The sequence below is a fragment of the Canis lupus genome, chromosome 7, assembly GCF_048164855.1.
Source record: "Canis lupus baileyi chromosome 7, mCanLup2.hap1, whole genome shotgun sequence".
NCBI lineage: Eukaryota > Metazoa > Chordata > Mammalia > Carnivora > Canidae > Canis > Canis lupus.
The window spans coordinates 66,580,106-66,594,460 of NC_132844.1; the positions used below are offsets into that span (position 1 = coordinate 66,580,106).

Genomic DNA, 14,355 nt, shown 5'->3' on the forward strand with positions numbered 1-14,355 from the left:
ACAAATTTTGCCAAGAATCCCACAAACTGATGCCTGGGTGGCTCAGTGGTTGAAAGTCTGCCTTCAGCTCAGGTCATGTTCCCGGGGTCCTGGGATCGAGTCCCACATTGGGCTCCGTGCAGGGAGCCTGCTTCTCCCTCTGCCTATGTCTCTGCCTCTCTCTGCATCTCTCATGAATAAATTAAAAAATCCTAAAAAAAAAAAAAAAAATCCCACAAACTATGGCTAAAGCTGTTGCCTGTAGCTTTAACCCCCTTCCAGGCAGCCCTCAAAGGAAAGAAAAGACTCAGTCCCTTTGAAATGAGGTATGGGAGGCCATTCCCAGGGACAAATGTGACCCTGCCTGAAGTAGATATGGAAACAGAAGATGCTGTAAAACCTATAGTACAGCTAGGGCAAGTTGTGCTCAGACCAAGCCACTATGCCAACCTAAGCCTTCCAGTCCCCAATTCATCCTTATGAACAAGGAGACTGGATATATCTAAGACTTGGAAAACAGGAACACCCTCAACTCAACTAAGCCCTTATGGGATGGGCCTTATCCAGTACCCCTGGCCACACACTCTTCCCTTCAGTTGGAGGGATTAACACCCTGGATCCTCCATCCCGAGTGAAAAGAGCAGCTGAGCCCCCATCAGGCAGCAGAGAAGGGGATCATGCAAACTACAGCAGTGAACCAGTATTGACTTTCAAGCCCCTCCTCAGAAAATCCAGCTAGATAGAGACTTAAGTTCCTAAGAGAAAACAAGGTAAGTCTAAAGCCCATGTCTTTGTGGGAAATGTCTCTTTTCCTCCTATTCTTGTTAATGGAACAAAGTCTTGGAACCTACAGATGCCCTCTCTCACCAGCCCTAGATAGTCTAGCAAAGAAGGCTAACATCTCCTCTTATTGGTTATGTGCTCAATGGAATCACACTGGAAATGAACCAAATATAGAAATACCCCTCATACTAGAGGAACTGTAAATATTCAGTTAAACTGATGGATATAACTATATAACTTACTTGATAAGGGAGAGGCCTGGAGTGGCCAAAAGAGGTGGGCTACCTTTGAGATTCCCTTCCCAGACAGGGGAATCAGATACAACTTTCCCTGAAGTGGTGGGAATAGTATACACCTTGCCTTTCAGTGCTGTCATATGCATGCACAGTCTACATGGATGGGAACCATTGCTTGGGACCTTGCCAGCTTCCTTTTGCAATTACGCAGTAGCATACAATCCCACTGACCCCTCTCTAGTTCCAGTAAATATAAGCACTGAGTGAGTATGAGGTTAATGAGAGCCTTGCTTGGGGTAATAATAAATATAATGCCTCTGGAAAATGGGAAGCAGAATAATCAGGCCTAATCCAAGTGGGAGCTATAGATGAATAGTCTGGCAACATTTGGCAGCTTGTAAATGGTTCCCCTGAATATATATTCCACCCATTCCTGTCCAGTCCCTTGATTCCTGCTCTAACGTAATCTGCTGCTGAACCCGTACACACCTTTCTTGCCCTTTGCACAGATGACTCTAGGCCAGGAACAGGAACAAAGGGTATAGATTCCTGGAAGCCCAGGGACCCTGCTGTCAACACTGATACTTGACCCGCAGAAACTAATCATACCTGGATCTGGGCCCAAGGGTACACCACAGCAAATACTCTAAAGAGTACTGGTGACTTCTTCCTCTGTGGAAGAAATCTCTTGCTTACTGTCCCATGAAAATAAAACCTTCTGCTGGAGGTTTATAACATGACTTCCCTAGGACCTACAGCCTCTATCTCTAACTTGGGTTCACTGTTTGCCACGGCCTTAAATGGGTCAGGAGTTGGATCGGGGGATCTGGGCTAAGAGGGACTTGGATTTTGGCATTGTAAGCACAAACAACCCCAACAATAGACTGGAATGGTCTTGGTAGTACTATCTATAGGGGCTTTTCCTGATTCAGTGAGATCCCAGAACTAGAAAAGTCAATCAGAAATACATCCATTCAGGACACCTGGGTGACTCAGTTGGTTGAGCATCTCTCTTCGGCTCAGGTCGTGATCCTAGGGTCCTGGGATCAAGTCCCACATCAGTCTCCCTACATGGAGCCTGCTTCTCCCTCTATGTCTCTGTCTCTCTCTCTGTGTCTCTCACGAATAAATAAAATCTTAAAAAAATACATCTAACCAAATTGAAGAAAGCCTAGAGGTCATAAAAAGATAATATAGAAATAGAGGCGCCTAGGTGGCTCAGTTGGTTGAGCATCTGCCTCTTGGCTTCAGCTCGGTCATGATCTCATGGGTTGTGGGATTGAGCACCGCATCAGGCTCCCTGCTCGGTGGGGAGTCTGCTTGAAGATTCTTTCCCTCTACCTGTACCCCCACTCTCTCACTCTCATAAAAAAATAAATCTTAAAAAAAAGAAAGATAGGGATGCCTGGGTGGCTCAGAGGTTGAGCATCTGCCTTTGGCTTGGGGCATGACCCCGGAATCCCAGATTGAGTCCCACATTGGGCTTCCTGCATGGAGCCTGCTTCTCCCTCTGCCTGTGTCTCTGCCTCTCTCTCTCTCTCTTTCATGAATAAATAAATAAAATCTTAAAAAAAAAAAGAAATATAGAAATACTAGAAAAAACTGAATTGTGGCCCTGGGACTCAATCTCTAACAGTCCATTTGAGGGATAGTTTTCACGGTTATGATCTTTGATGGGGCCCCCATTAACACTTATACTACTGTACTACTTTCATTGTTTGGCCCATGCATCTTCAGACTCCCAGGAAACCTGTCACAAATTCAGCTTCAGCTTGCTCTGCTGAAGGGACACCTGGAGCTGAAGGAAACTTGTCTAGCTTCAGTGAGAGTCTCACTCTTCCAGTGGGGGAGACAGCATGCACATTCTCAGCAGGAAGTGGCTATAGAAAAATGGACTTCAGCCCTATGCCCCTCAAGAATGAGGAGTGATAGATCTCCAGGAGGGATTTTCTAGGCAGATAGGGTTAGGAAAAAGAAAGATGAGACATCACAGGAGAAGTCATTTTAGGTCTACAGCCATTTTGTGATCTATGCCTGGCCAGCACTAATGGCCCACGCACATTTCCTGCAGAACTTCTTTGGATGTGTAGAAATGGCAAAAGAACTAGACCTCAGTAGTTAAGGGCTTTAAGGGAACCAAAGAACATAAGAACAAACAGCCACTACAAGGCCAGGAAGTAGTCTAGCCATATTAGAGACAAGAAGTCAGGGGTAAAACTCCCAGTGCTGTTTCAAAAGTAAAGATTGACCTGAAGCATTCTAGAGTTGAAGTCCTTCAAAAAGGATTTGAATCCCTTTGAGCACTCAGATACTCGACATGGTGGAGCCTGAGAACCAATGATGTTGACTCTTGCTGGTCCTCATGACTTTAATCAATTGAAACTTGTCAATCTAGGATGACTTTTACCCCAATTCAATACTGAATTCCCCTTTGTGCAAGCTCCTTCATGAATATGCATGTACCCTTAGCTTAAAATTTCCCAAATGTTGTGTTATATGCAAGTGATTAATCACTAAACTCTACCTCTGAAACTAATAACACACTGTATGTTCATTAATTGAATTTAAATTAAAAAATAAATTTAAATTTAAACAAAGAGTCCCCATTGTCATTGTTTGAAGAGACACTGCTTTGGGAAAGATCCTCAATGTTCTCCTGACTTGTTGCAAGTAAAACCCTTCCTTTTCCTGCTCTTCGGCTTGGTTGTCTTTGGGCTTGACACCCATCAAGAAGCAAACCCAGTGTCGGGTAACGTCTTTAGGAGTATGGGTGCCGGCTTGGTTTTAGAACTGAAGTTGGGGAGACTGGTGGGAAGGGGCATGCGGTCAGAGTGGTGGGGGCCACAGCTGAGCAAGAGAGAGGGACACCCATGAGGTGTCTGGGACCAGTAGGAGGTCAGCCTGTGCAGGTGTTCAGCTTGACCCCGTCATAGCTGGTGGGATGCTAGGTAACCACAGCCACAAGTACCAGAGGAGACTATCTATGAGGATGCAGGACCCTGGTCATCACGAGGGAACAAACGGCACACGTGGGATGGTGTGGATACAGAATGAGTAAGGTCAGATGTCCCCACAGCCAGTCCCTTTGCTCGGACTCCCAGGCAAGAAATCCAGGCTACTACAGTCTCTGTTTGTCCTAAGCTCAGTCTCCATCCCTGGTGCACCAATGTCCAGCCCTGCTTCTTTAGAAATGTTTTACTGTGGGGGGGTCTGGTGACTCGGTTGGTTGAGTGTCGACTCGGTTTCAGCTCAGGTCCTGATCTCTGAATTGTGAAATTGAGCCCCATGTCAGGCTCTGAACTCACTGGGGGAGTCTGCTTGAGATTCTCTCCCTCTACCCCTCCTCACTGCACTCTCTCTCAAATAAATAAATAAATCTTTTAAAAAAATGTTTTACTATGAAGTGGTTGTAATGAAAGCATAAAAGTATAGATAATAAAAAAGCATAGATAAAGGTATAGGTGTAAAAGTATAAAGTATAAATAATAAAAAGGCATAGGGCAGCCTGGGTGGCTCAGCGGTTTAGCGCCACCTTCGGCCCAGGTTGTGATCCTGGAGACCCAGGATCCAGTCCCACGTCAGGCTTCCTGCATGGAGCCTGCTTCTCCCTCTGCCTGTGTCTCTGCCTCTCTCTCTCTGTGTGTCTCTCATGAATGAATAAATAAAATCTTTAAAAAAATAAAAAATAAAATAAAAAATAAAAAGGCATAAATGAAATAAATAGGACTATAGATAATAATAATCTGCCTTCAGAGATAAAACATGGAAGCCCCCAGCATCTCTTCTCTGGGTGGAGTACTCTCACCTTTTCCAGCTGTAATTTTGGTCTGAGTGTGTTGTTTGACATTCGCATGATTTCCATTGTACTTTTACTAAACACTATCCACACACAACATGTAATACTATTTTGTAGGCTTTAAAACATTAGCACTGAGATGCCTGGATGGCTCAGTGGTTGAGCATCTGCCTTTGGCTCAGGGCCTGATCCTGGGGTCCTGGGATCGAGTGCTGCATCAGGCTCCCCGCAGGGAAGCCTGCTTCTCCCTCTGCCTATGTCTCTGCCTCTATCTGTCTCTCGTGAATAAATAAATTAAAAATATTTAAAATAATAATAAACTAAAATAAAACATTAGCACTGTCTGAAGGAACTCTATGGACATGTTCTTTGTCTGCGCTGTCCAAAATGATGGCCACTAACAGCATGTGGTTATCAAGCACTTGAAATGTGCCTAGTGTGATTAAAGAACCGCATGCTTTATTTTAATTCATTGAAGTTTAAATAGCCAAATGTGGGTAGTGGCTACTGTGTTGAATAGCATGTGTCAGATCCTGCTAAAACTTGTTTTTCTCTTTGTGTGTGTGTTGTTTTTTTTTTTTTTTTTAATGCAGGGCTCAATCCCAGGACTCCAGGATCATGATCTGAGTCGAAGGCAGACGCTTAACCAACTGAGCCACCCAGGCACCCTACTTTCTCTCTCTCCTTCCGTTCTTCCTCCTTCCCTCCCTTCTGGCTGCCTGCCCCTCCTCGATTCCCCCTCCACACACCCATCATTCTCCTGCCATCCATCAGCCCAGCCAGTCAGACTGATGATTCTCAAGCATCCCTCTCACATGTGTCTTTCTCTCTCAGGAACTCATTGGCTACAACTGCCTACTACCTCTGTGCCTTCATTTTCCTTGTCAGGCACCCATCTCCTCACGCTGGAATGTATCTTCCTGCTCCTCCTTCACATGTGTAAGTCCATTAATATCTATGAGAGTCTTGCTCAGGCCTCATCTTCTCTGGGAGAGTGTTTCACTGCAGCATCCATTCCGGAAATGTTCATGAAGAGCCCTGCCCTCATGGAGTTCACAGTCTGGTTTTTGTCGGGACCTCAGTCCACTCGTTTCCCAGTTCCCAGCAGTCCACACTCTCCTTGCAGCTTGGCGTGGGTGCAGTGGTGAGATGGAGCCCCGGGTGGGTGAGGCCTGCGTTGGCCAGGGGTGAGGATCAGGCGTGGCTGGCTTCCTGGAAGTCTGCAAAGGAAACTGGAGGTGGCAGGAACCAACCACAGCACAGGCTTGGCCCTCCACTCACAGCGTCCTGCCCCAGAGGCTCCGACATGACCATGCTTCTCTTGGGTGCTGCCAAGACACTGACGCATATGAACAGGAATGCTTGTTTACAGGCTCACACTTCTCTTCTGGAGACACATCACATGGGAATCCAAGTCGTAGAAGGTTGCTTTGTGAGTAAGAAGGCAGAGAAAGGGAACGCTTGCTAGGATCTGAGGCTCACTGATGAGAATCAGGCCTCGACAGCTTGCAGTACTGCCAATACAACAGGAGCAGGCCTGGCAGCAGGCAGGACACTTACACCAGCACCTGAGGGGCACGGTCTCCCTGCCCAGAGAGGCACTGCCAGCTTCTGCCTCTAGAGCTCTCCTTTTTTGGGCTTCCACTGGTGGCCACTCTCCCCCTTCTGATGGACATAATCTTTACACTAATGTTTTTCTGTGTCTATTTTGAGATAAGTCAAACCTGGGAGCCATTTTTTTCAGGTGATTGTACATACCTGTTCTGATTAATTCCCTATTGATTTAGAGTCTAATTCTCAGAGAATGTCTGATGAAGGAAAACATTAGATGCTGGGAGTCAGCAAAGGGGATGAGGTTTGGGCTTGATGTAAGCCTGGGAGATGGTATCCTTTAGGTGAATTTTAGGGGGCTCAGGAAGACAGTGGGCTGAGTGGGGTGGGCAAGGTGGACTATGGAGGTGGTCAGGGAACAGAAACAGACATTGTTTCTGTAAACTTAAGAAGAATGGTGATCAAAAAAAAAAAAAAAAAGAATGGTGGTCAAGAGCACTGGGTGGGTTCTTCTGCTCCTGCTACAGCTGTGAGCCTCAACTTCCTCACCTATTCATAAAAAAGAAAGGGTGTGGTCAAAGAATCTTTTGGGTTTGGTCTAGCTCTGCCCTTGGTGACTTTGAAAATGGCTCTTGAGACTGGAGCAGGCCTCTCCACAGTGGAGGGGAACATGCATGATATACCTGCTTTGTGCAGGGACAGAGCTGGGCATTTCACACATAAGGTCTCCAGTATCCTTAAACTGACCCCCTGAAGACAAGAGTAGCCACACTGACTGATGAGGGAATCAAAACTAGGGAGGTTAAGGGAACTCCTGCCTCACTGCCCTAGCAAGCCAAAACTAGGAATCCTACCAAGGCCTCTGGCTCCTGAGTTCACTTCAGGGGAAAGCTTCCTGAGCAGTAAGGGAGCCCAGGATATGTGTCTGGGTGGTTGGGAAGGAAGGGCTATGAATCTATTGGTTTCTCAATTGATGCTATATTTTCTTGTATTTACTTGATTTTTGTTAACTTAATTTTCAGTACTTTCTCTTGCGGGGGGGGGGGGTTGTGGAAAATAAATTTCTCTCTTTTTTTTTTTTAACCATAGAAAATGGAATATGGTAGATAGTTAAGAAAATAGGAGTTCCTGATTGGGACGGGGTGAAGAAGACTTGAGATCAGGAAGAGAAGGAGAGAGTCTCACTCTACTTAGAGAATCCTCAGTTATGAAAAAGCAAAAATGGGGCTTTTGTAGCAAGTACCAAATGGATTGTATAAATCAATACTTTGTTAATATGATAAAATGTTAACATTTGTTAAATTTTAGTGGCGGGCAGAGATGGTGTTGGAATTGAGAATATATCCAGATGGTCTAAATAAAAGACCTGGCCAGAGCTGCCACATTTAAGCACAAGACATTGAAAAATACGGTATGGTAGCTATGCAAATATATGGGGAAAATGTGAAAGAGAGGAACATGCATATATAACCGATGAAAACCAAGTCTAGGAGAAAATGTCATCTAAGGAACATAAAAAAAAATCCCTATAGCATGCTGAGCCATAGAAAAATTACATAACATGATTTCAAGAAAGTAAGCAAAGATGAAATGATAGAATGAGATAAAAGAACAAACTGAGTGCACTTTCATAAAACTAATGCATCAGAAATAACAAGAAAGTGGATATGACTGAAAAAATAAGCTAATCTAGAAGGAAGTCTTAAGAGAATTATAGGAAACGAGAAAAAAAAGATAAGTATCAAACTGAACACAATGCTTGCAAAAGATCAGGACCATAACACATGTTACAGAGTATGAAACAGAAAATCCCACAAATGGAAAAGAAAAAGTATTCATAAAGAACACATACAAGTTATGAAGAGACTAGACCTGAAGAGTTCTAATCACATTTTTTTCACGATTTTTAGTTTTATTGTATCTACACGAGATGACAGATGTGAACTAAACTCACTGTAGTAATCATTTCACAGTATCTATAAATCAAACCATCATGTGGGACAGCTTAAATTTATACAGTGACATAGGTCAACTATTTCTCAATAAAACTGGAAGAAAAAAAAACTGAAAGAAAATATAAGGCATCTTCTCCCAAAAGAAGAATGGAAATGCAGCTCGAAAGAGCACAATTTAGGGCAGCCTAGGTGGCTCAGCGGTTTAGCACCGCCTTCAGCCTACGGCGTGACCCTGGAGACCTGGGATAGAGTCCCATGTCAGGTTCCCCGCATGGAGCCTGCTTCTCCCTCTGCCTGTGTCTCTGCCTCTCTCTGTCTCTCTCTGTGTCTGTCATGAATAAATAAATAAAATCTTTAAAAAAAGAGCACAATTTGTTCTAGGAAAACCTGATAAAGAATAAGAAAAATAGAATTCTTCAGGCAGACAGATTTTTAGAAGGAAGAAGAAAATCACCTTCATTTTAAGGGGGATTCCTTCCTGTTTTTACCAATAGTCAATGCTGCCACACAATAATGGTGAGATGTCCCCAAAGTTCCGAGCAAAAGGAAGTGTGATGCAAGAATGTTTTACTCAGCCAAATTGCATTTAAGTATAAAAACCACAGAAACATTCTCAAACAGAAAATGCTGAATTCATGAGCCATTCTTGAGGAGCTTTATGATGAAATTCAACCAACTGAGAGTTTAAAAACAATTCAAAAGTGACATTAAAAGTGCTGGTAGTGAGTCACAAATTAGCTTAAATATAAGATGAGGGCTAAATAACTTTGAGAATTACAGTTTCAGAGCAGAAGGCAATGCATAGATTTTGAGAATATTGATACAGGTACAGGTTAATGCAAACTGAGAAGCAGAGGAAGAGATAAAGTGAGAGTGATTTGCTCATGTTCAGATCCTTGAACCATACCATTGAAAAAGAAAACCTTATTTTTAAAAAAAATATTTTATTTATTTTTAGAGAGAGAGTGAGCATGCATGTGTGCAGGGGGAAGGACAAGGAGAAGGAGAGAGAAAATCATCAAGCAGATTCCCCACTGAGCACCTGACATTAGAAAATCTTATTAAGACTCATTCAAGTTTCTTGATGTTTCTCATAATCTTAACCTCAGAGAGATCTTTTAAGAACTAGCTATTTTAGGGATCCCTGGGTGGTGCAGCGGTTTAGCGCCTGCCTTTGGCCCAGGGCGCGATCCTAGAGATCTGGGATCAAATCCCACATCGGGCTCCTGGTGCATGGAGCCTGCTTCTCCCTCTACCTGTGTCTCCGCCTCTCTCTCTCTCTCAATGTGTGACTATCATAAATAAATAAAAAATTAAAAAAAAAAAAGAACTAGCTATTTTTTGTAGGGAAGAAATGTCTACTTTGGTTTCTTTTTCTTCTGTTAGATTCACATAAAGTTGCTTTCTTTTATTCTTTAAATAGCATGACTAGTTCCATTTTAATAAAAGCATTTCTATCTCGCCTAGCTAGAAGTGTCCTAGGGATGCCCCAAATACTGTTCATCTAATGTTATTTTCTCTGGGTGGAGATTTTCATAAAATCACATGAACCATCTTCAATTCTTTTAAGAAGAATGTATCATTTTGACAAAAATATAAAGTCATTATTCTGGAAAAAATAAGATTGGTGAAATGTGTCTTCAACATCGTGTCTGGAAGCTTGTCAGTTGGACTTCTTAAGAAAGCCTAAAGGACATGTGTCATGTTAGAGGAATGTGCACTAATAAGCCGAATTCAAACTGAGCAAAAGAAAGGACATATCAAAATTCACAAATATTATCATGGGACAGGAATTATAACTTTGAATTAACAGCAACCTGGATGCAACTTGATCTAGAGATTCCACACAAACTCAACCAAAATTTTAGCAAGTTATTTTGTGAATATTGGCAAATTGATTCTAAAGTTTTGGTTTTTAAAATTTATTTAGTTTTTTAAGATTTTATTTATTTAAGAGAGAGCATAGAGAAAGAAAGAGCACAAATGAGGGGGAGAGAGACAGAGAGAGAGGGAGAAGCAGGCTCCTCACTTTAGCAGGAAGCCTGACCTAGGGCTTGATCCCAGGACCCTGGGACCATGACCTAAGCCAAAGGCAGATGCCCAACTGACTGAGCCACCCAGGTACCCATAAAGTTTTGGTTTTTAGAGATTTTTTATTTTTTTTTATTTTTTTATTTTTTGAGATTTTTTAAAAGTAATCTCTACACCCAACATTGGGCTCAAACCCACAACCCCAAATTGCATGCTCTACTGGCAGAGTCAGCCAAATGCCCCTGATTCTAAAGTTTATATGGAGAGGCAAAGGATCCAGAATCATCAACACAGTATTGAAGAAGAACAGGGCAGTCCGGGTGGCTCAGCAGTTTAGTGCCTCCTTCAGCCCAGGGCCTGATCCTGGAGACCCAGGATCAAGTCCCACCTTCGGGCTCCCTGCATGGAGCCTGCTTCTCCCTCTGCCTGTGTCTCTGCCTCTCTCTCTCTCTCTCTCTGTATGTCTCTCATGAATAAATAAAATCTTAAAAAAAAAAAAAAAAAAGAACAAAGTCAGAAAACTGACACCACCTGACTTTAAGACTCAATATAAAGCTGCAGTGATCAAAACATTGTGGTACTGGCAAAAGAATAAGACAAATGGCCAACAGAATCAAGAGAGGCCAGAAATAGACCCATATGAATACAGGCAGCCAATCTTTGACAAAGGAGCAAAGACAATACAATGTAGTGAGGATAATTTTCTCAACAAATGGTGTTGAAAGAACCAGACATCCACATGCAAAAAAATAAAATAAAATAAAATAAAATAAAAAAGGTCTGAATCTAGACACAGACCTTACGCCCTTCATAAAAATCAGATCCTAGACCTAAATGTAAAACACAAAACTACACAATTCCTAAAAGATAACATATGAGAAAATCTAAATGACCTATGGTACAGTGAGGACTCTGTGTACAGAGCCAAAGGCATGATCCATGAAAGACACAATGAGAAGCTGGACTTTATTAAAATGTAAAACTTCTGTAGTACCGAAAGACAGTGTCAAGAGAATGCAAAGACAAAACAGTGAGTGGAAGAAAATGTTTCTAAAAGATATAGCTGCAGGCGCCTGGATGGCTCAGTCGGTTAAATATCCGATTCTTGATCTCAGCTCAGGTCATGATCTCAGGGTTGTGGGTTCAAGCCCTGTGGGCTCCACAATGGGCATGGAGCCTACATGGAAGGAAAGGAGGGAGGGAGGGAGGGAAGGAAGGAAGGGAGGAAGGAAGATCTGATAAAGGACTGTTATCCAAAGTATACAGAGATCTCTTAAAATTCAACAAGAAAGCGAACAACATGATTACAAAATGGGCCAAAGACCTGAACAGGTATTTCAGGGAAGAAGTTACACAGATGGCAAGAGAGCAAATGAAAAGATGTTCAGCATCACACGTCATGGAAATGCAAATTAGACAATGAGATTTCACTATTCAACTATTAGAATGGCCCAAATCTGGAACACTGACACCAATGGCTGGTGAGGGCGTGGTGTAACAGGAATTCTCATTCATTACTGGTGGTAATGCAAAATGGTACAGCCATTTTGGAAAAGTTTGGCAGTTTCTTATAAAACTAAACATTACTCTTACCATATGATCTATCAATCATGCTTCTTTGGGTATTTATCCAACAGCACTGAAAACTGTGCCCATGTGAAAAGACACACACAGATGTTTATAGCAGTTTTATTCATAATTGCCAAATCTTGGAAGCAACCAAGGTATTCTTCAGAAGGTGAATGGATAAATAAACTGTGGTATATTCAAACAATGGATAATCATTCAGCACTATAAAGAAGTGAGCTATTGCGCCATGAAAAGACACAGAGAAACCTTAAATGCATATTACTAAGTGAAAGAAGCCAATTTGAAAAGGCTAACATACTCTATGAATCCAACTATCTGACATCCTGGAAAAAACTATGGAGACAGCAAAAAGATCAGTGATTGCCAGGGGTTAGCGGGGAGGGCAAAGCACAGGGGGTCTTTAGGGCAGTGAAACTATTCTGTATGATACTACAGTGGTGGATACATGTCATTATACATTTGTCCAAATCCATAAAATGTACACCAAGAGAACCCTAACGTAAACTATGGACTTTGGGTGATAATGACATGCCGATGCAGGTTCATTGATTCTAACAAATGTACCACTCTTTGACCAGTAGTGGGGAGACTGTGTTGGTGGGGTAAGGGTGAGGGGACAGAGGGTATATAGGAACTCTTTCTGCTCAATTTTGCTATGAATGTAAAAGTGCCCTAAAAAATAGTTTTTGGAAAGAAAGAAAGAGAAAAAGAAAGAAAGAAAGAAAAAAAGAAAGAAAGATGGGATCCCTGGGTGGCGCAGCGGTTTGGCGCCTGCCTTTGGCCCAGGGCGCGATCCTGGAGACCCGGGATCGAATCCCACATCGGGCTCCCGGTGCATGGAGCCTGCTTCTCCCTCTGCCTGTGTCTCTGCCTCTCTCTCTCTCTCTGTGTGACTATCATAAATAAATAAAAAATTAAAAAAAAAAAAAAAGAAAGAAAAGAAAAGCAAGAAAGAAAGAAAGAAAGAAAGAAAGAAAGAAAGAAAGAAAGAAAGAAAGAAAGAAAAGAAAAGAAAGACCAGCCTAGATGTTTCCAAGAATTAGAGATGGTTCAGAAGAGGTAAGGCACCGTAAATGAGTGGAATGAGGCTGAAGCGGATGGCCAGGATTTATCCTGTGGGTAACGGAGAGTCACTGAGGAGTGCTGAGCAGGAGGGAGGCATGTGCTTTAGCAAGGGCACTGTTGGCCGCTCTGTGGATGGTGAATGGAGAGGGTGGAGTGTGAGAGAAATAGGCAACCACCGGCAGGGTCTAGGTAGGAGTGGAACAGCAAGGTTCTAGGGGCGCCTTGGTGGCTCAGTGGGTTAAACATTTGCCCTCAGCTCAGGTCACAATCCCAGGGTTCTGGGATCAAGCCCCACATCAGGTTCCCTACTCAGTGGGGAGCCTGCCTCTCTCTCCCTCTGCCTGCCACTCTCTCTGCTTGTGCTCTCTGTCAAAGAGGTGAGTAAAATCTTAAAAAAAAAAAAAAAAAAAAAAAAAAATGCTACAAAGCAGACAGAAGTGAAAAAGAGAAGATTCAGGAAGTAGTGATTCTCACAGAAGCCAAAGGAGGGAGATGCTGGCCCCCTCCCCTCCCCGCCCCAGTCGGTGTCAAGTGCTATAGAGAAAGAAGGGGATGGAAAACTGGTGACTTTGTCATCTTTTCACATGGAATCAAGACCCTCCCCCTTTTTTCTTGTTGAAGTCCAGCTTTCAAGCAGGTAAATGAATAGCACTGTGGAATGAGATGATTTCTAAATTTTTGAAGGATATATATTAGCTGAAACAAAGAAGGATGAATATACATTTTGTCAAAACAAGTATTTTTAAAACTAACTCTGGACTTCTTGATTTATAATCCAAATAATCATTGAGCAGGATGTGACTTAGCTTCAATCAGAGAACAGTGGAATAAATGATGGCATATCCACACCCTGGAGTATCAGTCATTAAAAAGAAAGGAGTAGAGCTATGTCAGTGGACTTGAAGAAAACTCTGGAAGGTACTGAGTAGACAAAGCAACAAATTAGTGCCTCTGTTATGATTGCACTTCTGATAAAGCAATGACAAAAAACTTGATTTATGATCATGATTAGAGAGCACAGAAGAAACCTCAGAAAGATACACAGAAAGGCAGCAAGGATTGTGGGGAAGACAGAGGTCTACAAAAAGCAACGAAGGAAAGTAAGATAGGACATTAAGCAGTATGTTAGAAACAGGTTGCTGTTGTTTTTTTTAAAGATTTATTTTAGAGAGAGAGAGAGTATGATCCAGAGGGAGAGAATCTCCAGCAGGCTCTACTCTGAGCACAGAGCCTGATGCGAGGCTCCACCCAGAGATCAAACCTGAGCTGAAAAAGAGTCGGACACTCAACCGACTGAACCACCCAGGCACCCCCAAAACCACCCAGGCATCCCAAAGGGAAGAGACTGAGTGTTAGTTCTCTTTATGCA

General features: G+C 42.8%; 1 protein-coding gene across 8 annotated transcripts in view; it reads right to left on the minus strand.

The window, feature by feature from the left end:
• Positions 1-14,355, minus strand: part of C7H6orf89 (chromosome 7 C6orf89 homolog) — a 65,392-nt gene that overhangs the window by 8,515 nt on the left and 42,522 nt on the right. The gene's annotated exons all lie outside the window — the stretch shown is intronic.